The sequence below is a fragment of the Xenopus laevis genome, chromosome 7L, assembly GCF_017654675.1.
Source record: "Xenopus laevis strain J_2021 chromosome 7L, Xenopus_laevis_v10.1, whole genome shotgun sequence".
Classification (NCBI taxonomy): Eukaryota; Metazoa; Chordata; class Amphibia; order Anura; family Pipidae; genus Xenopus; species Xenopus laevis.
In genome coordinates this window covers 61,000,871-61,027,425 of record NC_054383.1, presented here as the reverse complement: position 1 = coordinate 61,027,425, position 26,555 = coordinate 61,000,871, and the positions used below count along the sequence as shown (strand labels likewise).

Here is a 26,555-nt window from a genome sequence, read left to right as displayed (position 1 = left end):
AAATACAATGGTGCTGCTGTTGGTGGGGATGTTTGTTAACTCAAAGTTAACTCAAAGATGAACAACCCCTGTAAAGTGCATATTAACCACGCCTTCCACCCAACATGTTTATATTGACCAAGGTTCCTTTAAGGGTATCAGGTAGGCTAAACACCTTTGCAACCAAACAAATATTAGCACAGAAACAAATGCAGATGCGTCTAAGTGAACGCAATATGCGCAATATGTGACGCAACTAATTAAAGCAGCGCATTCATACATGAGCACAACTAATCCTTACCTTTGCGATATCTTCCTGTGCGCACAATTTATTATAAGCACTGTGACAGCTGATACGCAGTTTCACACGTCGCACCTGTCTGTGTCTACATTAGCGCACAAATTGCACTGTTAAGGTATCGTGCACTACATTATTAAATACTCGCATGCGCTGGGCAAATGTAAGGCCACTGCGCTCTTTTTAGCGCTGCGCTGCGTTAATAAATGAGCCCCAATGTATTTTGGCAAATTTTTGCCATTTTGTAAATTTCGGACAAAGCGAAATGGGTCAGATTCGCCAATCACTATTAGTCATTCAAACAACAGTAGAATGACAATATACTGCAGCAACTGGCAGCTGCCATAAAAACTGTAGGGAATGCAGAAACACATCTGACAATGAACAAATGTGGGCGATGCTCAACTTTCCCTTTCCACTTGTTGTAGGGTCGGGTGCAAGCTGCTGGTCCCACTGCCAGAGACCCACATATAACTCCAAAGAACACATGCTGCAGCACTCTGCTGCTGTGACAGTGGTTTGTTGTGCCAACAAACTAGGTAATGTTTCAGGCTAGCGCCCTTTCTTAAGCACTAGTCCAGGGGTAGGCAACCCGCGGCTCCGGAGCCTCATGTGGCTCTTCATCCTGCTTGTTGCGGCTCGGTCTTGCCTGTCACTCCTGGGATGTCCATACAGCCCTCGCAATGGCTGGTGGCTTCTTGAGCGTGCGACCGCAGTAAACTAACGGTTAGCTTACCACGGTCGCACACTCAAGTAGCCACCAGCCATTGCGAGGGCTGTATGGACATCCCAGGAGTGACAGGCAAGACCTAGCCAAAGCAAGATGATTCCTTATGGTCCTTACCGCGGTCACACACTCAAGACAAGAGAAGAAAGATCAGCATGGAGCTTCAGAAACAGAAGTCACATTAAACAGATGAGAACACTAGCATTTAATAGGGCTATTCAGTGTTTCATTTATTTCAAATAAGGCCTACACATACAAACTGCACTTCTGTTTGTTGTATTCTGTTGTTGTAACAGTTAAAATTAAAAAAAAGATTAAAACTTTTAAAAGTTTATAAACTGTGTTATGTTTTGCGGCTCCAGACTATTTTTCTTTAGTGGAAGAGGGGGCAAAATGGCTCTTTTGATAGTAAAGGTTGCTGACCCCTGCACTAGTCTGAAATATTGCCTAGTTTGTTGGCACAATAAACCACTGTCACAAGATTCTGAGTGCTGCAGCATGTGTTCTTTGGAGTTACAATGAAAGCACTGATTTCAGTATAAAGGGTATACTTTCATTTATTGTATATGAAACCAAAACAGAATGCAGAACTATTTATAAATATATAGGGAGCATTCCATAAACTGATTTGTTGTATTTGCCACTAGAGCCTTACAGTGAAAACACTAACATTAAAAGAAAGGTTCATCTTAAAGGGATACTGTCATGGGGAAACATAACATACAGTATAACATAACATATACTGTTAAAAAACTGCCCTGTATGTCATTAAGGTCAAGACTCTTTGAATCAAAATGCACAGTAAAGGCCATATATACACTGATTGGTACAGTGATTCCAAGAACAATATCCACACATCCTAAATACATTATACTGTGAGGGGCATAGGGTGCTGACACCCCAAATACATTAATTACACGGAGAGGCAGTTGGAACATTAGCCACATATTTGTTTGAAATTTTTTTTTTAAATAAGAATAATGTAACACTATTTTGGGCTATTTAGACCAAAGGGGTAAATGTCCAGCTAGGACATTTGAGCATGAGTTACACTTGATTTTAACACTTAAGGCAGGGCCTTCTCAAAGTGAAAGAATTGACTGTGTGGTGTAGTGTATCTACAACTCCAACAAGCTACTGTGCATAAAAAGAATAAATTAAAAGACGTCAAGAGGTTATTGCAGTGAAACAGAATAGTAACATTTTATTTGTCATAGACAAATGATCCATGGGGTTACTTATAGTCAGTGTCGGACTGGGGTGCCTGGGGCCCACCAGGAAACCTTAACTCAAGGGCCCACACCCGCCCCCTGTACAAATTATCGATCACAAATATCAAAATGAACATTTTTATTTAAAAAAAAACTGGAATGTTCACAACAATATTTAAGGATATTAAATTATTAGTCTAAAATACAAAAGCATAATAGAATCCCTTATAAACAAGTAAACCTTTTATCAAACTTTTGTTAATAAATAAAAACACAAAAACATTGATTTCTCAGATTGATAAGTGCACAGAACCACCCCTCTTAAATAAGAAGTTTGTGCAAGAGTGTAGAAGACTTGGCAAAGTTATTAATTATATAATCATACAATAAACTAGCAGGAATGTCCCTTTCAATATTCAGAAGAAGAAATGCCTAACAATTCCTGTACAATCATGGATCTAAAGCGATTTTTCACTATTTTCAGCTTTGAGAAAACTCATTCACAAGACACTTGAGTGCATGCTAAGGTGAGCAGTGTCTTATAGATGGCAAACAGTTTTGTGTAGGCAGCTGAATGTAAGTTGTGATCATACAGGAGTTTGTAGTTGCAAGTAAGGCAGTTTTCACTCACACTCATACGTCACTTACTGTTTCTTCCTCTTCATCTTCCTCTACATTGATGCTGGTTATTTGAGGAAGGCTGGGCTTTTTTTAGGACTGAATAGTTATCCTTGAAGTTCAGAAGCTCTGATTTTAATTGAACAGTGTCCACACCAGCCAAATCAGCAATTGTTTTTAAGGTGTAATTTGCTCTTCTTTGATTTTGCTAAACTGCCTACGGTCCAAAAAAGCAAGATCCTGTATGAGTTTCTCATTCTTAGAGAACTTTTGCTCAATACTGCCTACAGCCTAATCTATGACTATGTAGAATGTTTGAACCTCAAATGCTGGATCCACATGAGTTTCATCCATAGCCAGCTCTCCAGGCATCCATTTTTTTCTCGCTGCTCTTTTCTCTGGAAGACTTTTCTCTAATTCTGCATGGACAGACATTTCATCAAGAGAACTGTCCACTCTTTCAATGAAAGCATTAACTAAAGCAAGTTTTGGAAATGATGGCGTCAGTTTCTGAAGTTGACTTTTTGCAATTTCCACCATTCTCCAAGCTTGTAATATGTCCAGTCCACTAGTTTGCAGATAATCTGACACTGGTGCAGCAATTTCAAAAATCTGCAAGAACAGGAAGGAAACAAGTAATATTTCAAATCTTGTTCATCCATGAATTAAATATTTTGCCTCACTTGCCACATTCCATGTTTTTCCGATACCTTCAGCTCAGGCATGCCTTTACCACCCAATTCCCCACTAGACCCATTACATTGGTTGAGAACAGGGCCGCCATCAGAAATCACGGGGCCCCACACAACAACATTTTCTGGGCCCCCCTCGCCACGCCTCCCCTAACCACGCCCCCAACAGTACAAAGGTCCCATGGACATTTGTGGCTAGTTAAGAAAACCAGGCAGGGCCCAAGAAAAAAAAAACTGGCGGCCTACTAAAATTATATATAAAAACACGCCATTCAGGGGGATGTCGAAAAGCTACATTGGTGGCCGGGGTCACAAAAAAAAAAACACTGGTGGCCAGACCCTTCTGCACGCCAGGGGGCTGTATGGAGGGTCAGGGGCAATCATTGGTGGTCAGTGACTTGCTGAGGGGCCCTGCCACCAGTGTTTTTTTGTGACCCCTGGCCACCAATGTAGCTCTTTGGTATCCCCCAGAATGGGTTAGGTGCCCGCATTGGGGGTTCAGGGGCCCTGCATTGGTGGTTCAAGGGTCCAAAGCCCTGCAAGGGGTTCAGGGGCCCTGCATTAGTGGCTCAGGGGCTCTGCATTGGTGGCTCAGGGGCCTGCGGCCCTGCATGGGGTTCAGGGGCCCTGCATTGGTGGTTCAGGGGCCCACAGCCCTGCATGGGGTTCAGGGGCCCTGCATTGGTGGCTCAGGGGCCCTGCATTGGTGGCTCAGGGGCCCTGCATGAGGTTCAGGGGCCCTGCATTGGTGATTCAGGGGCCCACAGCGCTGGATGGGGTTCAGGGGCCCTGCATTGGTGGCTATGGGGCTCTGCATTGGTGGCTCAGGGGCCTGCGGCCCTGCATGAAGTTCAGTGGCCCTGCGTTGGTGGCTCAGGGGCCCTGCATTGGTGATTCAGGGGCCCACAGCCCTGGATGGGGTTCAGGGGCCCTGCATTGGTGGTTCAGGGGCCCTGCAACCCTGCATTGGTGGTTCAGGGGCCCTGTGACCCTGCATTGGTGGTGCAGGGGCCCGTGGCCCTGCGTGGGGTTCAGGGGCCTGCATTGGTGGTTCAGGGGCCTGCGTGGGGGTTCAGGGGGTCGCATTGGTGGATAGGGGCAGGCATTGGTGGTCAGTGGCACTTACCTGTAACTGGGGGGTCTCTCTTACACACCCTCACATGGTGACTTCTTCTTCTGTGCGGTCTTCTTCATCTGCGCTGTCATCTTCTTCTGCGCTGTCATCTTCTTCTGCGCTGTCATCTTCTTCTGCGCTGTCTCCTCCTGCATCCGGCGGGGTCTTCCGCATCATCGCCGTCACCCGGAAGACTGTCCTTCGCCAACCGCGTCTTCACTCTTCTGTCTGCAGGCGGCAGCGTGCCGGCGGTTTAAATAGCGCTGCGCCCGTGCGTACTGACGTCATGTGTACGCACGGGACGCAGCCAATAGGAATAGCCGCTGACACCAATGAAAGTTTCGCCGGGCCCGGTTTCTCTACGTGAAGTGCGGCTCGGCCGGGCCCCCCTCACAGCTTAAAATCCTCCGGGCCCGGGAGAACTGTCCCCCCTGTGACCCCCTGATGGCGGCCCTGGTTGAGAATACTTTAGAGGTTTATCTGAGGAAGGAGGACCTACGGAAACCTACCTCCCGGTTTTATGTCATACTAGAACAGGCTAGTCCAGATCCTCTCACAAAGATTAGGGATAAGTGGGCTGGGGATATTCCGGGCCTGGAAGAGGAGATGTGGACTGATGTGCTGAAGCAGGTCCCAGATATCACCATATCAGTTAGGGACAGGTATATCCAAACCAAGTTTCTAAACAGAGTATACCTTACACCGTATAGACTGGCGAAAATATATCCTATGGTCTCGGACCAATGCAATAAATGCAGCCAGGAGGTAGGCACTGTTATGCATGTTTTCTGGGATTGCCCGAGGATTCAGGGGTTCTGGGAAGAGGTTCTGCAGCACATTTCTCTAGTCTTGGATGTCCCGAGTTTTAGGACCCCCTTAGTCTGTCTCTTGGGCGTTATGGATGATCTGGGTTTGAAAGCTGTAGTCAAACTGTGCTACTTACAACTTTTGTTTTATGCTAAAAAATCTATTCTCCTACACTGGAAATTAGTGGACCCCCCGACCGTTACCTTCTGGAGGAGACAGGTTAATATTATCCTCCCTTACCAGAAATTGGTTTATGTTGCTAGGGGTTGCCCCACGAAGTTCGAGGGCATTTGGGGAGCTTGGTTGGAATATGAGGAGACGCACTAGGATTGTGTTGCTTATGTGACGATATTCTGACTGCTGGTTCTACTTCCACTATGTATGTCTTATTATTGTTTTCGTGTGTGTATGTATGTTTGTTTTGAAAATGCAAAAATAAAAACTTTTAAAAAAAAAAAAAATATTTTGCCTCACTAACAACTTTGCTGTCAAACTGGGGAGACAAAGAAATATGTTCCAGACAGCATAGCAGTGTGCTGTATAACTCTTTTGATTGGTCAGAGCCTGACCCAAAAATTGTACCTAGTGCTCTTGGCTTACTCCACCAGTGAGTTTTTCCTGTCCTTGACGCTGGGAGAGCCTTTTGTAAGATTCTGAGAAAAAACACGCTGTCTTCGATAAGAGTCCAAATAAAGACTTCACAGAGATGCCACACTGGGTTATGTCAACAACGACAAGATTGAGGATGTGAGCATAGCACCAGATGAAGACAGAATTGCAGGAAACATTTCTTGAACGCCATTGCTTTCTTTTACCATTTTCCCCATTAGCATGATCAAGTTATTTATAGTTGTTTTGCTTAGGAATGTTACTAGGCCTCCTCTCCCTTTGCTATCAGGGTGGCGCCTTTTTCGTTCCTCGCTCAATGTCACTACATCTTTGACATGTTTCTGCAGAACAGGGTCATATTTGGCAAGAAGTATAACCAGCTCTAAGAAGTTGCCATGGCTCAGGTCACTATTCAGTAGGGCATGAGCAGCTTCATCCTTCCCTCTGTATGCAAGGCCAAGTTTTGCAATGTGTTGTACTATATCAATTAGCCTTTGTATGACCATACAATTATGTTGTATTTTTTCCTTTTGTTTTTGTTTGTTACTAAAGTAACATTTATTAGTGTTGCTATGTCAATTTTCCTTTCTGCAGTTAAATATGCAGTAACTGATGCCAGATGGAGGGCAGAATCTTCATGCTCCTTAACCCTGTTGTTAACATGATGTTTATTAACTTGCCAGCCACCGATAAACATACTACGCCTGTTAGTGCAGAAAGCCATTCATACAGAGCAATAAATCTTTTGGTTATCAACACAGTAAGATAGTCATTTTCTCTGCATAGCACTCCCACCAGGGACAGACTTTGTTTGGTTGGAAAGGCAGTATGAGTAGAATCTGATAGCGGCTGAACAGGGTGAGATTTCATTTTTTTTCTGACCCAGTTTTAGATTTCTTCTTTATCAGAATTGCTTCCTTGCTTTTATCTTTTGAATCAGCTCCTCTTTTAAAGGAACAGTTCAGTGTGAAAGTAAAAACTGTGAAAATAGATGGGCTGTGCAAAATAAAAAATATTTCTAATATAGTTAGTTAGCCAAAAATGTAATACAGTATATAAAGGCTGGAGTGAACAGATGTCTAATAAAACAGCCAGAATCCAACTTCCTGCTTTTCAACTCTATAACTCTGAGCTAGTCAGCGACTTGAGTTTGCAATTGATCTTCAGCATTCAGCTCAGATTCAAAAGCAACAGATATGACCCATGTGGCCCCCCCCTCAAGTCCCTGATTGGTTACTGCCTGGTAGCCAGGGTAACCAGTTCAGCGTAAACCAAGAGAGCTGAAAAGCAAGAAGTAGATTTCTGACTGACATGTTATACATCAAATCACTCCAGCCTTTATACATAAAATTTTTGGCTAGCTAACTATATTAGAAATATTTTTTATTTTGCACAGCCTATCCATTTACCCAGTTTTTATTTTTACACTTAACAATTCCTTTAACCCTTTCCCTGCCAGCCATTTTGTCCTACATGCGAACATCTACTGCCAAGCAGTTCTTAGATATTTTGCACTCTTTCAATTTAAGGGCCTTTCCTGGGGTGGTCTTTTAGTTTACCCAGGAAAACAATATATTGTTTTTTTCAGGACAACCTGAACTTTCAAAATATGCAAGAATTTTGGTGTAATTTTACTTCTGTGAAAAAATATAGGCTTCGAAGTGTCTAATAAAATGAAAAAAATCATGTTTCACAAAGAACAATCACATATATCAGAAAGATCATTTATTTTATGTACAAGAACACAGTCAATTTGGTCTATGTCTCCTGAACGCGGAAATACCAAATATATGTAGTTTTATGGAGATTTCTCACTTGTATAGATCAAAATCTACAAGCAGTACACTACCAAATTTCCGAAGCACCGCTCCCCAAAAGGCATACTTCTGATTTCAAGGCCAAACATTCCACTAACAGTAGGTTTACCCTAGAAAACTACCCACTATTAGAAAGAACAGATTCTGGTGAATCAAAAATGGGTAAATATATATTTGTACGCCAAACTACCAAGTTGCAATTGTTTCCTAAAGTTATAATGTTTTATAGAATTTTTTGAAAAATAACCTCAAAGCTTCCATTCTACAGCATCATATCTCCCACACATCATTGGGTATCAATGTAAAACACCCCAAATATGAAAGCCTGGGGTCCACTGAACAGTTTGATGCCCAATATGTATAGGTGAACCCAAGCATGTGGTATATAGGGGTCCTAAAATGTAGACACCTCATTTGAGCTATTAGTTCTGTAATTCCAGATACTGCAAAATCAACACATTTACATAGTTTGGGGGGGGGGGCAAACCCTTCCTAAATTTGGCAATTTTGGTGCAATTTTCTAAAATCACCTCAAAACTTCCAACCTGCAACATTGTATTTTCAACCTACTATTATGTATCAATATAATTCACCCTAAATATGAAAGCCTTGGGTCCCCTGAACAGTTTGATGACCAATATGTATAGGTGTACCCAAGCATGTGGCATATAGGGGCCCAAAAAGGAAGACCCCCATTTGGTCTGTCATTTCAGGTACTGCAAAATCAACACATTTACATAGTTTGGGGGGGGGCAAAAGTAGAAAAAAGTAAGTTCACCACAGAAAATCATATATTTTTGGAAAGTACATATTCCCACGAATCTAAATTGGGTATATATGTCTTTGTACTACAAAGTACCAAGCCGCAAACCATTCCTAAATTTGGTGATTTTGGCGACATTTCCAAAAATCACCTCAAAAGTTCTACCCTGCAGCATCGTATATGTATAGGTGTACCAAAGCACGTGGCATATAGGGGCCCCAAAAGGAATACCCCCATACGGTCTGTCATTTCAGGTACTGCAAAATCAACACATTTACATAGTTTTGGGGGGGGGGGCAAAAGTAGTAAAAGGTAAGTTCACCCCAGAAAACCATATATTTTCGGAAAGTACACATTCCCACGAATCTAAATTTGGTATGCATGTCTTTTTACTACAAAGTACCAAGCCGCAAATCATTCCTAAATTTGGTGATTTTGGTGACATTTCCAAAAATCACCTCAAAATTTCTACCCTGCAGCATCGTATTACCCACATACTCTTAGATATCAAGAGAAATCACCCCAAATATGAAAGCCTAGGGTTCTCTGAACAGTTTAATACACAATATGTATAGGTGTACCCAAGCACGTAGCATATAGGGGCCCCAAAAGGAAGACCCCCATATGGTCTGTCATTTCAGGTACTACAAAATCAACACATTTACATAGTTTTGGGGGGGGGGGCAAAAGTAGAAAAGTGTAAGTTCACCCCAGAAAACCATATATTTTCGGAAAGTACACATTCCCAAGAATCTAAATTGGGTATGCATGTCTTTGCACTACAAAGTACCAAACCATTCCTAAATTTGGTGATTTTGGCCACATTTCCAAAAATCACCTCAAAATTTCTAACCTGAGGCATCATATTACCCACACACTTTTAGGTATCAAGAGAAATCACCCCAAATATGAAAGTTTAGGGTCCTCTGAACAGTTTGATGCCCAATATGTATAGGTGTACCCAAGCGGACCCCAAATAAAATAGTGTATATGAGTTTTCTCTGCTGCCGATTTGCCTTCTGTGAACATAGATCCTTGACTTCATATTATGTGCCTCAAGACCCTCCTAACAGCAAAAAATAACCCAAAACCATATATTTTTGGAAAGTACACATTCTGACGAATCCAACAAAGATAAAGAGGTCTTTCTACACCAAACTGCATATCTTTTCTAAACTTAGAGGTTTTTACAAAATTTCTGAAAATCGCCTAAAAATGTTGCAGTTTGCCGCATTTTTCACACAATGTTTTACGTACAAAGAAAAATCACCCTAAATATGGGCGTCAGAGGACAGTTTGATGCCCAATATGCATAGATCTACCAAAGTATGTGTTGTGTAAACATGCATATGTATATGAATTTTCACACTAGCCAACTCAGCTGCTGACAGTACCCCGACTTTGCGTTATGTGTTGTAAGACCCCCAAACTGTAAAAAGCCCCCAGAACACCATATATTTTTGGAAAGTACATATTCTGATGGATCAAGCAAAGTAAAATATATCTTTCTATACCAAAGCACCAAACAGCAAAACTATACTAAAGATACATAAGGAAAAATAATGCAGGGATAAAATTGCAATAAAACCACAAAAATTGTGTAAATCAATGAAATAACAAAATGACTGATCTGACAGCATAATCAGTGGCAAAATCGAAAGAAAAAAAAGTGACGTGACAGTGTGTATATAAGTGTGAAATAAAGTGCAAAAGAAGTGTACATAACTTTAAAAAAAAAAAAGAATCTTTACTAAAATGAGTATGTAAGTGTATAACTGTGTATAAATGTATACAAGTGTAGTGTAGTGTGGGTAGTGTGTAAATCAAGGCCACTTCCGTTGCTGGAGCTGGAGGGACAGTCAGATTGCTCTAAAAGTCTTCCAGCAGCGTGTATGCTGAGTCACTGCAGCCAGGAAGTGCGTGGGCGTCGCCAGTGAAGCAGAAAGAAGAAGGAAGCTGGAGGAACTAGTAAGTTGCTTCTTGCTGCGACAATCCTGTTGCAGGACCGACGTGACCGCCCCCCAGCCTTGTTGCCCAGGGGGCTGTTAGCACTGCTAAGTCTCTGCAGAGGCGGCTAAAGCTGCTGATGCAGAGATCAGCACTGATTTCTGCCAGAACGTACAGCGTACGTGCTTGGCAGGCAAAGGGTTAAAAGACATTGCAGACTCCTAACAGTAAAGAATTAATTATTTGTATTAGTACCCTTACCCTAAATATGCAATGTTTGTAACTTGTCTGAAACATGCCCATGCAGACAATTTGTGACACAGGCAAAGGAATAATAAACATCACACCATGCATGAAAAACAGCCAACATGCCATGGCAACAACATGCCAAAAGAAAATACACACACCAAAACAAAGTCAGCACAACATGCACTCTGCCTTATCACAACAACACATAGCAATCCAGAAACCATCATAAGGCTTCTCCTTCACTCCCTTAAAACCTTAGGGAGTAACCTGCTCAACAATGCACAACCAGCCTTACTTACAAAAATGTGAATTAAAGTTATGAGAAATCTGAAACAGGAATATATGTCTGAAAAATACAGAACTTTTTCACCACAAAAAGATATGCAAAAACAGAGATTCATACCATTGCCTGTAACATGCATTTTTTATACATTACATTTTTGCTAAACTAACTATATTAAAAACATTTTTTTTTTATTTTGCACAGACTATTTATTTTTACACTGAACTGTTCTTTTAAAAGTGAATCTGCCATTACCTTAAATGGATTCTTTTGCAGGAAAACATGTCCCCCCCCCCCAAATGTGTCAGTTAATATTGCTGCTCCAGCAGAGACTTCTGCACTGAAATCAGTTTTTTCAAAAGATCAAATAGATTTTTTATATTTAATTTTGAAATCTTGACACGGGTCTAGACATATTGTCAGTTTCTCTGGAGCCCTTAGTCATGTGACATATGCTCTGATAAACTTCAGTCACTCTTTACTGCAAGTTGGAGTGATATCACCCCCTCCCTTCCCCCCCCCAGCGGCCCATCATCAGAACAATGGGAAGGTAACCCTGTTAGAATAGCACTCAATAGTAAAAATCCTGCAACAACCCCTTCAGTTACACTGAGTAGGAGAAACAACAGCCTGCCAAAAAGCAGTTACATCCTAAAGTGCTGGCTCTTTCTGAAAGCACATGGCCAGGCAAAATGATCTGAGATGGCTCCTACACACCAATATTACAGTTCTAAAAAAATACTTGTTGGTTCAGGAATTAAATTTTACATATTAAAGTAGTGTATTTGCAGTGTAAGTAATGTTATTTAGAAATAAAAACTACACCATAAAAATCATGACAGAATCCCATTCAAATGTTAGCATGACCCAGAGAGTGATATTCTAAGACAATTTGCAATTGGTCTTCATTTTTTTATTATTTGTGTTTTTTTAATTTATCATTTTGTACAGCTCTCCAGTTTGGAATTTCAGCACTGTTGCTAGGGTCTAAATTACCTTAGCACCAGGTATTGGTGAGTCAGAAGGTAAATAATTTGAAAATTATACAAAATGAAGACCAACTGAAATGTTTCTAAGAATTGTCCATTTTATAACATAATAAAAGTTAACCTAAAGGCACAATATCACACCCTAGTAAAAGTTAGTGACACACAGAACATTTTAAGAAATGTAAAAATTTTTTTTTTGTTTAGTTTGACTTAGACCAAAAGTCAGTACTTTCTGTGATGCTGCAACAAAGGGTTCAATTGGAGGCTTCAGAATGAGTGAAGTCAGCCAGTAAAGTCCTTGGTTGGTTAGGTATGATGCCAGTGCCAGTTAGGAGGATGGGGAGTGCCACTGTCAAGCTGATGCTGCCTGGTGCGGTCACTGCTGAACTGATGCGAAGAAGAAGATGAGAGGAGGATATCACACTCACGATCGTCGATTCCAGAATGTGCTCAAAAAAGCCGCACTTAAATGGCTGCCTCCTGCCTCAATTGTACAATTAACGTGCAGCCTGCAGCCAATAGCAATTCCACACAAAAGTTAAAGCGCTCATCTGTTACTCCATAAACCTTTTCAGGTGTCTGGTGCTAAACAGCATATAAGGCCCCCTGCTAAGGCCCAGCACAATTTGCAACAGAGTCCAAAGTTGCTGTAGCACACAAATCCATTTTTAGTGATGCATAAAGTGATTTTTTTTGGCTCATTGCAGACTTCAAGGCATGGCAATGTTTCAGGCCACACAGGGCCCTTTATCAAGCCTTGATAAAGGGCTCTGTGTGGCCCAAAACTTTGCCATGCTTTGGAATAGCTCAAAAGTGGGCTGGATCCCACACAGTGGAGTAGTCAGTGAGAACAATCTAAACCTGACACACTGTCCACTGTAGTCCCTTCACTGTAGGCCTAGGAAAGCTACTCCCTGCTATAATCCTTGATAGAGCACAAAGCTGCTCTTTCTACTGTCCTTCACTATCTTACTCTCCTAGACAGTATTATAACAGATATTAATCCTGTCGCTAGCTGACCTCATTCGCAGGGTCCCTGCTCTCCGACTCAACACTAGAGGTACAGGTCCCTCTAGGGCAAAATGAATTTACTAGCCCTTGGTGTACCCAGGCTCAGTGGAAACATCCAGATGGGTCAGCAACCAGAAACCAAAGAGGAAGATCCACCCCTAACTAAGCACTATTGTGTGGCAGGAAGTGGTCATAAAGCCTCTTGGCCAATAACTGAAATATGTATATTATCTAGATACAGTTAGTAAATAAATATTTGGATAGACAACTTTTTTTTTCTAATTTTGGTTCTGTACATTACCACAATGAATTTTAAATTAAACAACTCAAATGCAGTTGAACTGCAGACTTTCATCTTTAATTCAGTGGGTTGAACAAAAAGATTGCATAAAAATTAGGGATGTAGCGAACGTCGGAAAAAAAGTTCGCGAACATATTCGCGAACTTGCGCAAAAATGCGAGCGGTTCGCGAACGGTTCGCGAACCCCATAGACTTCAATGGGAAGGCGAACTTTAACATCTAGAAAAGACATTTCTGGCCAGAAAAATGATTTTAAAGTTGTTTAAAGGGTGCAACGACCTGGACAGTGGCATGCCAGAGGGGGATCAAGGGCAAAAATGTATCTGAAAAATCTGCCTGTGTGTGCTTGGAAGAGATAGTGTAGGGGGAGAGCTGTTAGTGATTTCAGGGACAGATGATAGTAAGTTTGCTGGCTAGTAATCTGCTTGATACTGCTCTGTATTGGAGGGACAGAAGTCTGCAGGGATTTGAGGGACATTTTAGCTTAGGTAGCTTTGCTGGCTAGTAATCTACTGTTCTCTTTAAACAACTGCCATACGTTGACCTTGTAGGCATTGTTTGCCCAGTTTTTTTGGACGCAGCCACTGAAGCACAGTTGCCAGAAAAAATATGCCATATAAATGCTGAAAATAGTCATTTTTCGCCATACGTTGACCTTGTAGACATTGTTTGCCCAGTTTTTTTGGACGCAGCCACTGAAGCACAGTTGCCAGAAAAAATATGCCATATAAATGCTGAAAATAGTAATTTTTCGCCATACGTTGACCTTGTAGACATTGTTTGCCCAGTTTTTTTGGTTGCAGCCACTGAAGCACAGTTGCCAGAAAAAATATGCCATATAAATGCTGAAAATAGTCATTTTTTGCCATACGTTGACCTTGTAGGCATTGTTTGCCCAGTTTTTTTGGTCGCAGCCACTGAAGCACAGTTGCCAGAAAAAATATGCCATATAAATGCTGAAAATAGTAATTTTTTGCCATATACGTTGAGTCAACGTATGGCAAAAAATGACTATTTTCAGCATTTATATGGCATATTTTTTCTGGCCTCTGTGCTTCAGTGGCTGCGGCCAAAAAAACTGGGCAAACAATGCCTACAAGGTCAACGTATACACTACTACAGCGGTGGATACGGATTACGTAAAATATATTATGGCTGCTTGAAAAAAGTCACTCCGGTGTTTTTTCTGGAGACGGTAATATTATGGATATTTAGACAGAATGTGAACAAGGTCACACAGCTAGATGGCGGGTTGAAGAAAACAGTGTGCAAATAATGCCTACAAGGTCAACGTATACACTACTACAGCGGTGGATACGGATTACGTAAAATATATGAATGCTGCTTGAAAAAAGTCACTCCGGTGTTTTTTCTGGAGACGGTAATATTATGGATATTTAGACAGAATGGGAACAAGGTCACACAGCTCGATGGCGGGTTGAAGAAAACAGTGTGCAAATAATGCCTACAAGGCCAACGTATACACTACTACAGCGGTGGATACGGATTACGTAAAATATATTATGGCTGCTTGAAAAAAGTGACTCCGGTGTTTTTTCTGGAGACGGTAATATTATGGATATTTAGACAGAATGGGAACAAGGTCACACAGCTCGATGGCGGGTTGAAGAAAACAGTGTGCAAATAATGCCTACAAGGCCAACGTATACACTACTACAGCGGTGGATACGGATTACGTAAAATATATGAATGCTGCTTGAAAAAAGTGACTCCGGTGTTTTTTCTGGAGACGGTAATATTATGGATATTTAGACAGAATGGGAACAAGGTCACACAGCTCGATGGCGGGTTGAAGAAAACAGTGTGCAAATAATGCCTACAGGGCAAATAATGCCTAAAAGGTCAACTTATACACTACTACAGCGGTAGTAAAATAAAAAAAAGTAAAATAAAAAAAAAATGAATATTAAAAAAAAAAAATTAAAGTTGGTGCTGCTGAACTACTAGGAGCAGCAGATTAGCACACCAGTCCCACTCCCCAACACTGCTAGACTAATAGCACTGGGCTCTTATAGTAGTAGTAGTAGTAGTAGTAGTAAAACAACAAAAAAATAAATAAAAGCAGTCCTTACAAGGACTACTGTTATTGCAGCAGTCAGCAGATGAGATCAGAAGCAGGACAGCTGCCCACTGCAGCTACATACAGAGCACTGCAGTAGAAGGTAGATTACTAGCCAGCAAAGCTACCTAAGCTAAAATGTCCCTCAAACCCCTGCAGACTTCTGTCCCTCCAATAACAGAGCAGTATCAAAACGATTACTAGCCAGCAAACTTTCAACTGTCCCTGAAATCACTAACAGGCAGCAGCTCTCTCCCTACACTATCTCTTCAGCACACACAGGCAGAGTGAAAAAACGCTGCAGGGCTTCGGTTTTTATAGGGAAGGGGAGTGGTCCAGGGGAGAGCTTCCTGATTGGCTGCCATGTACCTGCTGGTCTGGGGTGAGAGGGCAAAAAAAAGCGCCAACAATGGCGAACCCAAAATGGCGAACGTCGCGCGACGTTCGCGAACTTCCGGCGAGCGCGAACACCCGATGTTCGCGCGAACAAGTTCGCCGGCGAACAGTTCGCGACATCTCTAATAAAAATGTGAGGAACTTAAACCTTTTTTAAAACAATCACTTCATTTCAGGGGCTCAAAAGTAATTGGACCAGGGGTTCAAAAGTAATTGGACAATTGGGCAGGTGTGGGCAATTGCTTTGTTATGTCTATCAATGAAGCAGATAAAAGTCCTGGAGTTGATTTGAGTAGGGGTGCTTGTATGTGGAAGAGTTTGCTGTGAACAGACAACATGCAGTCAAAGGAGCTCTCCATGCTGGTGAAACAAGCCATCCTTAAGCTGCAAAAACAGAAAAACCCAACCAAGAAATTGCTACAATATTAGGAGTGGAAAAATCTACAGTTTGGTACATCCGGAGAAAGAAAGAAAGCACTGGTGAACTCAGTAACGCAAAAAGACCTGGACGTCCACGGAAGACAACCTGACAAGTGGTGGATGATGGCAGAATCCTTTTCATGGTAAAGAGAAACCGCTTCACAACAACAAAACACTGTCCAAGAGGTAGATGTATCGATATTTAAGTCTACCATAAAGAGAACCTGCATGAAAGTAAATACAGAGGGTGCACTGCAAGATGCAAGCCAGTCATATGCATCAAGAATAGAAAGGCTAGATTGGACATTGCTAAAAAACATCACAAGCCAGCACAGTTCTGGAAAAACATTCTTTGGATAGATGAAACCAACATCAACCTTTACCAGAATGATGGCAAGAAAAAAAGTATGGAGGAAATAAAAAGAGGGACAAAAAAGTTGCCACGCATAGTGCGGCAACATTTTTTGGATCACACCCATTTTTGTGGCCACACCCCTTAATTACTATGTTCATTTTACAAAATTTGACAGGTTATGAAAGCTTGAACATATTTCTGTTTTTTTTTCCCAGTTATTACAGTTTTGCTAATGAAGGTGAATTGCCATTTAAGCTGTGCGTCTAACATTTCCCAAGGGACTTGTTATTTTATATTGTTACAATTACTTATTTGCTTATCTCAAATTGTTACAAAAGTATCTTATATGTAACTGAGGCTGTTCTGGGCTCTCTGTCAAAGGCCAATTAATTTAGAAACTTTGTTTCTTTTTGTGGCTGTTCAGTGCAGAGAAAAATCTGATTTTCCAGTACAAACGAGGGACTGCGGGTTAAGCTGTCAAAAGAGGGACTGTTCGTTTAAAACCAGTTGGGAGGTATGAGACACTAGTGTTTAGCAGTATGCACAAAATGTCTCTGTCTTAAATATATTGATAATGGGTTGAGTGCAGAGGACCTCTTGTAGTTGACTATATGTATTTTGTGGTCACACCCTCATTGCACCCCCGCCTAATGGTTTTAAAAAATAGTGGTGAGCACAACTTTCCCTTGTTTGTTATAGTTATACAGGAGCAGTGACCAGCTCCATGTTGTAGCTCCCACCCCTCCCAGCTATAGTCAGGTGATCCCACTGGTTTCTAACAAAAGGGCAGCCAAGTTTGGGAGTTTTACTTTGAAAGCAGCTAGTAAGTTGCAGGTAAAACTTAGTCCCTTTGTAAAATGTATAATTAAGCAATTGAATTCTTAATGAATCAGATGAAAATTAAGCGTAGGACTGGCCAGATATGGGATGACTTTGACGTAGTTGGCCATCTTAAATATATTGCAATATATGGACAAACAATCCCTGTGTTGTTTAAAGGGTAAGGCATTTTTTAGTAGCAGTATGCACAAAATGTCTCTGTCATAAATATATTGATAATGGGTTGAGTGCAGAGGACCTCTTGTAGTTGACTATATGTATTTTGTGGTCACACCCTCATTGCACCCCCGCCTAATGGTTTTAAAAAATAGTGGTGAGCACAACTTTCCCTTGTTTGTTATAGTTATACAGGAGCAGTGACCAGCTCCATGTTGTAGCTCCCACCCCTCCCAGCTATAGTCAGGTGATCCCACTGGTGTCTAATAAAAGGGCAGCCAAGTTTGGGCGTTTTACTTTGAAAGCAGCTAGTAAGTTGCAGGTAAAACTTAGTCCCTTTGTAAAATGTATAATTAAGCAATTGAATTCTTAATGAATCAGATGAAAATTAAGCGTAGGACTGGCCAGATATGGGATGACTTTGACGTAGTTGGCCAGCTTAAATATATTGCAATATATGGACAAACAATCCCTGTGTTGTTTAAAGGGTAAGGCATTTTTTAGTAGCAGTATGCACAAAATGTCTCTGTCATAAATATATTGATAATGGGTTGAGTGCAGAGGACCTCTTGTAGTTGACTATATGTATTTTGTGGTCACACCCTCATTGCACCCCCGCCTAATGGTTTTAAAAAATAGTGGTGAGCACAACTTTCCCTTGTTTGTTATAGTTATACAGGAGCAGTGACCAGCTCCATGTTGTAGCTCCCACCCCTCCCAGCTATAGTCAGGTGATCCCACTGGTGTCTAATAAAAGGGCAGCCAAGTTTGGGCGTTTTACTTTGAAAGCAGCTAGTAAGTTGCAGGTAAAACTTAGTCCCTTTGTAAAATGTATAATTAAGCAATTGAATTCTTAATGAATCAGATGAAAATTAAGCGTAGGACTGGCCAGATATGGGATGACTTTGACGTAGTTGGCCAGCTTAAATATATTGCAATATATGGACAAACAATCCCTGTGTTGTTTAAAGGGTAAGGCATTTTTTAGTAGCAGTATGCACAAAATGTCTCTGTCTTAAATATATTGATAATGGGTTGAGTGCAGAGGACCTCTTGTAGTTGACTATATGTATTTTGTGGTCACACCCTCATTGCACCCCCGCCTAATGGTTTTAAAAAATAGTGGTGAGCACAACTTTCCCTTGTTTGTTACAGGAAAGAAGCAGCCAAACTAATTCTGAGGTGTTCAGAGACATACAGTCTGCTCAAATCCAGCTAAATTCAGTCAAATTGATTGGGAGGTGTTTCATAATGACCCAAAACATACAGCCAAAACAACCCAGGAGTTTATTAAAGCAAAGAAGTAGAATATTCTTGAATGGCCAAGTCAGTCACCTGATCTGAACCCAATTGAGCATGCATTTCACTTGTTGAAGACTAAACTGCGAACAGAAAGGCCCACAAACAAACAGCAACTGAAAGCCGCTACAGAAAAGGCCTGGCAGAGCATTAAAAAGGAGGAAAGCCAGAATCTGGTGATGTCCATGAGTTCAAGACTTCAGGCTGTCATTGCCAGTATAGGGGTTTCAACCAAGTATTAGAAATTAACATTTTATTTACATTTTTTTAATTTGTCCAAATACTTTTGAGCACCTGAAATGAAGTAATTGTGTTAAAAAAAGGCTTTAGTTCTTCACATTTTTATGCAATCTTTTTGTTCAACCCAATGAATTAAAGCTGAAAGTCTGCAGTTCAACTGCATCTGAGTTGTTTCATTTAAAATTCATTGTAACTTACAGAACCAAAATTAGAAAAAAAACAGTTGTCTGTCCAAATATTTATGGACCTAACTGTACATGTTTTTGCAACTAGGGAAATAAGGAAGTGTAGGGATTAGGGATGAACCAAATCCACTATTTTGGATTCGGTGAACCCACTAATTGTTTGCGAGAGATTCGGCCGAATACCGAACCAAATCCGAACCCTAATTTGCATATGCAAATAAGGGGTGGGAAAACATTTTTTACTTCCTTGTTTTGTGACAAAGTCACCCATCCTGTCCCTAATTTGCATATGACAATTAGGATTCGGATTCGGCCAGGCAGAAGGATTCAGCCGAATCTGAATAACCTAATCCTGGATTCAGTGCATCCCTAGTAGGGATTTAAAGCCATAGGGACATTAGTAAGCCTATGGGTCCCTACAATAACTTTTGCACACAGTGTAAAATATTAAAAATTGGACCATAACAATCATGACAATCTTTTTAAAATGTGAAAATGGGTTTCTTCACAATGAAAGCTGTGGATTTTCTCCCTGAACTGGTTGTACTGATACATACATTCCCCTCATTTCATCATGGGCCCTCTGCTGGGGGGAGGTTGCCGACTCCCATAAACGTCACTGTCACTGCTACATTTCGTTATATTACATCACACATGCTCCTAACAGAAACGGCCTTGAGATCAAGTGCACATGTGCAGTTATTTGAACAGATTAACTACTATTGGCTGAATCTCCTGTCAATCTGCTTCTGAGTCACTGTCTGCATACACACAGCTTTTTAGTCTGGGCGGGCCAACATGTGAAACTCATGAACTCATGTGAAAATTGAAAGAAAACGTTTGTTGCTTTCAGGACATTGTGTGCTGGCATGCACACAGGACCGCCATAAGGGGCACAGGGGGTAGAACTGTACCGGGCCTGGGCCTGAAGGGGGGCAGTTTTTGAAATAGTCGGCCCCCTCTTGGCAGCGGCAAAGCCGTGCCGCCTCTACTTAAGTACCTTTCCGAAAAGCCGAAGTCTGGAACTGAAAAAGATGAAAAAAACAGATCTACCGAAGTTCCGAAGCTGCAAAAAGACCCGAAGTGACGAAAAGTGCCAACATTTATTTTTACTTATGGGGGCCCTGACCACCAATGAATTTTAAAAAAACTTTTATGGGGTCCCTGGAGCCAATGCTTTTTTAAAAAAAAGAAAACTTTTCTGGGGGGCCCTGGCACCACAGTTTTTTTAACATATGGGGGGCCCTGACCATCAATGGGTTTTTATAACTTGTGTGTGTGGGGAGGTACCATTTTTAGCACTGATGTCTGTGTGGTCTTTTAACTGTGGTGTGGGTGGGATCTGGGGTGGGGTTTGGGGTGGGCAGGGCCCAAGGGGCCCTGAAAATTTTGTTGTACAGTGTTCTGTGATTTCTGGTGGCGGCCCTGCAAGCACGGAAGGAGAGTTTATCACTTTGTATGTGTTGGGAGGGCAGCATTTGAGGAGAGAGACTTCTATCAGGTTCACAAGGGGAAGGGGAGGGGAGGGTGCAGGTGGAGAGGCTTGAAGGAGGAGGAATGGTAGGAGCAGGGAGCTGCTGTGTGAGAAGGGACATGTTTGTGATTCACAGGGAGGGAGGAGAAGCTTGTGGAATGCCTGTATGTGAGAAAAGTAAAGTCAGAACTGGGTTGAAGGTGGTCCAGGTACATCTCAGCCTGGGCGGCGTTTGAAATGACGCCCCCCCACCCATCTCGCTTACCTTAAAATCACAGACGAGGGTCCGGGGGAGGCGCATTGCTAGTGTGCTCTCTGCACTAGAAAAGCCGAATTTCTGGTTTAAAAACGGAAATTAGGCTCTTAATGATTTTTGCAATGTGTTGTAGCCAGCTCGCACAACCCTGGCCTTCAGCAGTTCAGCGCCTGGTGCACGGTGTTGGAGGGATCGGCACCCTCCTCAGCAGACTATCCAAGAAAACACTGGCACTCAAAGGCAAGTAACAGCAGGGTTATACCCTTGCGTATTTATTCTGCAAACGTGCAATGTTTCGGGGTCAGACCCCTTTGTCAAGCATAGAAAAAATGTGCAAGTGCAAACAATTTAACACCCCTCACATAACTTGATTGGTCAATCCCCACATTTGCATACATAATCAGGGACACGAAATTAACCCTAGAAAATCCAAGTGTAAAATCACATATAAGATGATAAAAAGTCCACAATATAAATAGTAATAGCCAATAGTGAAAAGTTAGAAAAATTAGCAAATATATATAAAAAAATTTTTAAAATTATTCAATAGAGAAAATGATTCGATAGACAAAATGCTGGATTTCGTTCACAAAGTCCAAATGCCTGATAAAAGGCAAAAGAAAAATGCTTAATTCCAATCGCAAACTCCAATGTCTGGTACAAGGGGAAATCCCTGAAAGATATAGAGTCCAGCACTGTTCCAATTCTGTTAGTCCAGAAGCTTGAAGAGAAAGGTTATAATGTATGCAATAATGTATCAGAGTTAGAGACAACCTGCTTAGCGCAACAATGTATCAGGTTACTTGTCATATCAGCAAATTGAAACAGGAAGCATCATGCAACAATAAAGCAAAATCAAGGTACAGACGGGAAGGTTAAATCTTACCCTACAGGCGAAAATAGATTCTGTCCCTGCGGGAAAATCATGCAGCAAAGTTATCTGAAAAAAGGTGGAAGATGCATTAGTAGGAATTACATATTAATTCCTACTAATTCCTATTAAAATCCTCATTTAACCCTTTCGGATGCCTGGATTGAAGTAACCAAATCCAGTAACATTCACGCTGCAATAAACGTTTTTTAATGTCATAGCCTTGTTTGTGTGTTACTTTTTCTAATATTTGCCATCGTAATTGGGATATTCTATGGCCATTGGTAAAAAAATGTTTTGCAAGCAGTGTTTCTTTTTTGGCTTTCCTTTTTCAACCTGCTTCACTGTACCCGCTTGATCAACAGGCGACGGCTTATAATTTCGAATAGTGGATTTGTGCTCATTAAGCCTCACCTTCATCGCTCTACTAGTTTGGCCAATGTACACCAATCCACAAGGGCACTTTAAACAATAGACTACCTCCTTGGTATCACACGTAAAAAACCCTTTAATATCATGTTTATTACCAAATTGGGGATGTACCACATTCTTCCCTGGGATGATACCATTACAATGCCCACAGTTTCTACAGGGGTATGTACCTCTGTTCTGTGTAGATAGTGTAAGTGGAGGTTTATTGGCAGGGGTCACTTTTGGTTTTATAAGTTCCTGTATACTTCTCCCTCTTCTGTAAGAGAAGACCGGAGGTTATTTAAACAAATGACCAATTTTAGGGTCAGATTGCAATATACCCCAGTGCTTGAGAATAGTTTTTCTAATGGCCTTATTGTTAATATCAAAAGTCGATATAAAGGGAATGCGCTGGCCCCTAAGTATATTTCGTGATTTCTTCTTGAGGGTGTCCTCCCTTGGGATGGACCTGATCTCATTCCGAATTACATTTAGTTCATTCGCATTATAACCCTTTTCCACAAACTTATTAACCATTTTGGTAGATTCCTGTTCATATAAAGCATTTGTAGAGGTTATACATTTAACACGAAATAATTGACTCCTGGGGAGACCCTTCAAAAGGCCCTGTGGGTGAAAACTAGTAGCTTTTAAAAAGTTGTTGTGGTCAGTGGGTTTCCTGTATATAGAGGTCACAAATGAGGGCCCCACAACCTGTACGTTGACATCCAAAAAGTGTAGTTCGCTAGCATTGGTTTCTAACGTAAACTTAATGGTGGGATGGACCTCATTTAAGTATAGTGCAAAGGCCTGCAAACTCTCCACTGTACCTGTCCAAATAAAGAAAGTATTGTCCACATACCGCATGTAGGACTGTATGAATGGGCAATACGTGGTATTGGAGAAGATATATTTTTGCTCAAAATTGTCCATAAAAATATTTGCATATGCAGGGGCCATGTTGGCCCCCATTGCACAGCCCTGTAATTGAAGGAAAAAATCTCCAGCAAAAGTAAAATAATTTTTGGTGAGTACTAAGTCAAGAAGTTTGCACAAAAAATTGACTTTAAAGGCTGGGAGACTGCTTGTACTCAAATAGGTTCTCATACATTCAATACCCTCATTATGTGGTATAGAGGTGAATAAATCCTTCACGTCTAATGCGCACAAGCAGAAGTCACCAGGCGGCAAAGCAATTGTTCTAAGTCTGTTGATAAAATCAGTAGTATCTAAAAAACAAGGTTTAAGCGTAGGTACAATTTCTTGTAAGTACATGTCAATATAGATAGCCAGTGGTTGCCACAATGATCCCACATTAGACACTATGGATCTACCGGGAGGGTTCTCAAGGCTTTTGTGTATTTTAGGAAGAAAGTATACGTACGGTGTTTTAGGGAATTGCTGGTAAAGTAGTTGGTAAACTTCCTCTGTTATCACTCCTTCCATGACACATGCATTTAAATATATATTAAGCTCATTCTTAAATTTACAAGTGGGGTCTTTCTCCAATTTTTTATAGTGGCAGCTATTGGACAATTGGCGGAGTGCTTCATTGGTATAATCTGTTTTGTTCAATACAACAATTCCACCCCCTTTATCTGCCTTAGTAATAATTACATTTTCTTTTTGCTGCAATGAATCAAGCGCCCCTTTTCTGCCTGGGTAATATTTTGTAAGCCAACCTTTTGTGGTAAATTAACTTTATGCAATATTTTGTTGATGTCAAAGGCACCATAGTTTCGAAAATATCAATAGCCAGAAAGTTACCAGGAGGCACAAAAGTACTTTTATTACCCAACTTAGTCTTTAGTTGTATGGTAAAATCATCCTTTTTAGCTGTACCTTCCTTATCACAAAAATGAGCTTTAAGCTTAAGTGATCTGACAAATTTGAATAAATCAACAGTAAAAGAGAATGGTGCAGCAGTGTGGAATTGTTGTATTGAACAAAACAGATTATACCAATGAAGCACTCCGCCAATTGTCCAATAGCTGCCACTATAAAAAATTGGAGAAAGACCCCACTTGTAAATTTAAGAATGAGCTTAATATATATTTAAATGCATGTGTCATGGAAGGAGTGATAACGGAGGAAGTTTACCAACTACTTTACCAGCAATTCCCTAAAACACTGTACGTATACTTTCTTACTAAAATACACAAAAGCCTTGAGAACCCTCCTGGTAGACCCATAGTGTCTAATGTGGGATCATTGTGGCAACCACTGGCTATCTATATTGACATGTACTTACAAGAAATTGTACCTACGCTTAAACCTTGTCTTTTAGATACTACTGATTTTATCAACAGACTTAGAACAATTGCTTTGCCGCCTGGTGACTTCTGCTTGTGCTCATTAGACGTGAAGGATTTATTCACCTCTATACCACATAATGAGGGTATTGAATGTACGAGAACCTATTTGAGTACAAGCAGTCTCCCAGCCTTTAAAGTCAATTTTTTGTGCGAACTTCTTGACTTAGTACTCACCAAAAATTATTTTACTTTTGCTGGCGATTTTTTCCTTCAATTACAGGGCTGTGCAATGGGGGCCAACATGGCCCCTGCATATGCAAATATTTTTATGGACAACTTTGAGCAAAAATATATCTTTTCCAATACCACCTATTGCCCATTCATACAGTCCTACATGCGGTATGTGGACGATACTTTCTTTATTTGGACAGGTACAGTGGAGAGTTTGCAGGCCTTTGCACTATACTTAAATGAGGTCCATCCCACCATTAAGTTTACGTTAGAAACCAATGCTAGTGAACTACACTTTTTGGATGTCAACGTACAGGTTGTGGGGCCCTTATTTGTGACTTCTATATACAGGAAACCCACTGACCGCAACAACCTTTTAAAAGCTACTAGTTTTCACCCACAGGGCCTTTTGAAGGGTCTCCCCAGGAGTCAATTATTTCGTGTTAAACGTATAACCTCTACAAATGCTTTATATGAACAGGAATCTACCAAAATGGTTAATAAGTTTGTGGAAAAGGGTTATAATGCGAATGAACTAAATGTAATTCGGAATGAGATCAGGTCCGTCCCAAGGGAGGACACCCTCAAGAAGAAATCACGAAATATACTTAGGGGCCAGCGCATTCCCTTTATATCGACTTTTGATACTAACAATAAAGCCATTAGAAAAACTATTCTCAAGCACTGGGGTATATTGCAATCTGACCCTAAAATTGGTCATTTGTTTAAACAACCTCCAGTCTTCTCTTACAGAAGAGGGAGAAGTATACAGGAACTTATAAAACCAAAAGTGACCCCTGCCAATAAACCTCCACTTACACTATCTACACAGAATAGAGGTACATACCCCTGTAGAAACTGTGGGCATTGTAATGGTATCATCCCAGGGAAGAATGTGGTACATCCCCAATTTGGTAAAAAACATGATATTAAAGGGTTTTTTACGTGTGATACCAAGGAGGCAGTCTATTGTTTAAAGTGCCCTTGTGGATTGGTGTACATTGGCCAAACTAGTAGAGCTATGAAGGTGAGGCTTAATGAGCACAAATCCACTATTCGAAATTATAAGACGACGCCTGTTGATCAAGCGGGTACAGTGAAGCAGGTTGAAAAAGGAAAGCCAAAAAAAGAAACACTGCTTGCAAAACATTTTTTTTACCAATGGCCATAGAATATCCCAATTACGATGGCAAATATTAGAAAAAGTAACACACAAACAAGGCTTTGACATTAAAAAACGTTTATTGCAGCGTGAATGTTACTGGATTTGGTTACTTCAATCCAGGCATCCGAAAGGGTTAAATGAGGATTTTAATAGGAATTAGTAGGAATTAATATGTAATTCCTACTAATGCATCTTCCACCTTTTTTCAGATAACTTTGCTGCATGATTTTCCCGCAGGGACAGAATCTATTTTCGCCTGTAGGGTAAGATTTAACCTTCCCGTCTGTACCTTGATTTTGCTTTATTGTTGCATGATGCTTCCTGTTTCAATTTGCTGATATGACAAGTAACCTGATACATTGTTGCGCTAAGCAGGTTGTCTCTAACTCTGATACATTATTGCATACATTATAACCTTTCTCTTCAAGCTTCTGGACTAACAGAATTGGAACAGTGCTGGACTCTATATCTTTCAGGGATTTCCCCTTGTACCAGACATTGGAATT

General features: G+C 41.0%; 1 protein-coding gene across 1 annotated transcript in view; it reads right to left on the bottom strand.

Annotated features, from left to right (window-relative positions):
• slc43a1.L (solute carrier family 43 member 1 L homeolog) overlaps positions 1-26,555 on the bottom strand; it is a gene marked incomplete at its 5' end in the record, with an annotated part of 502,690 nt that overhangs the window by 70,275 nt on the left and 405,860 nt on the right.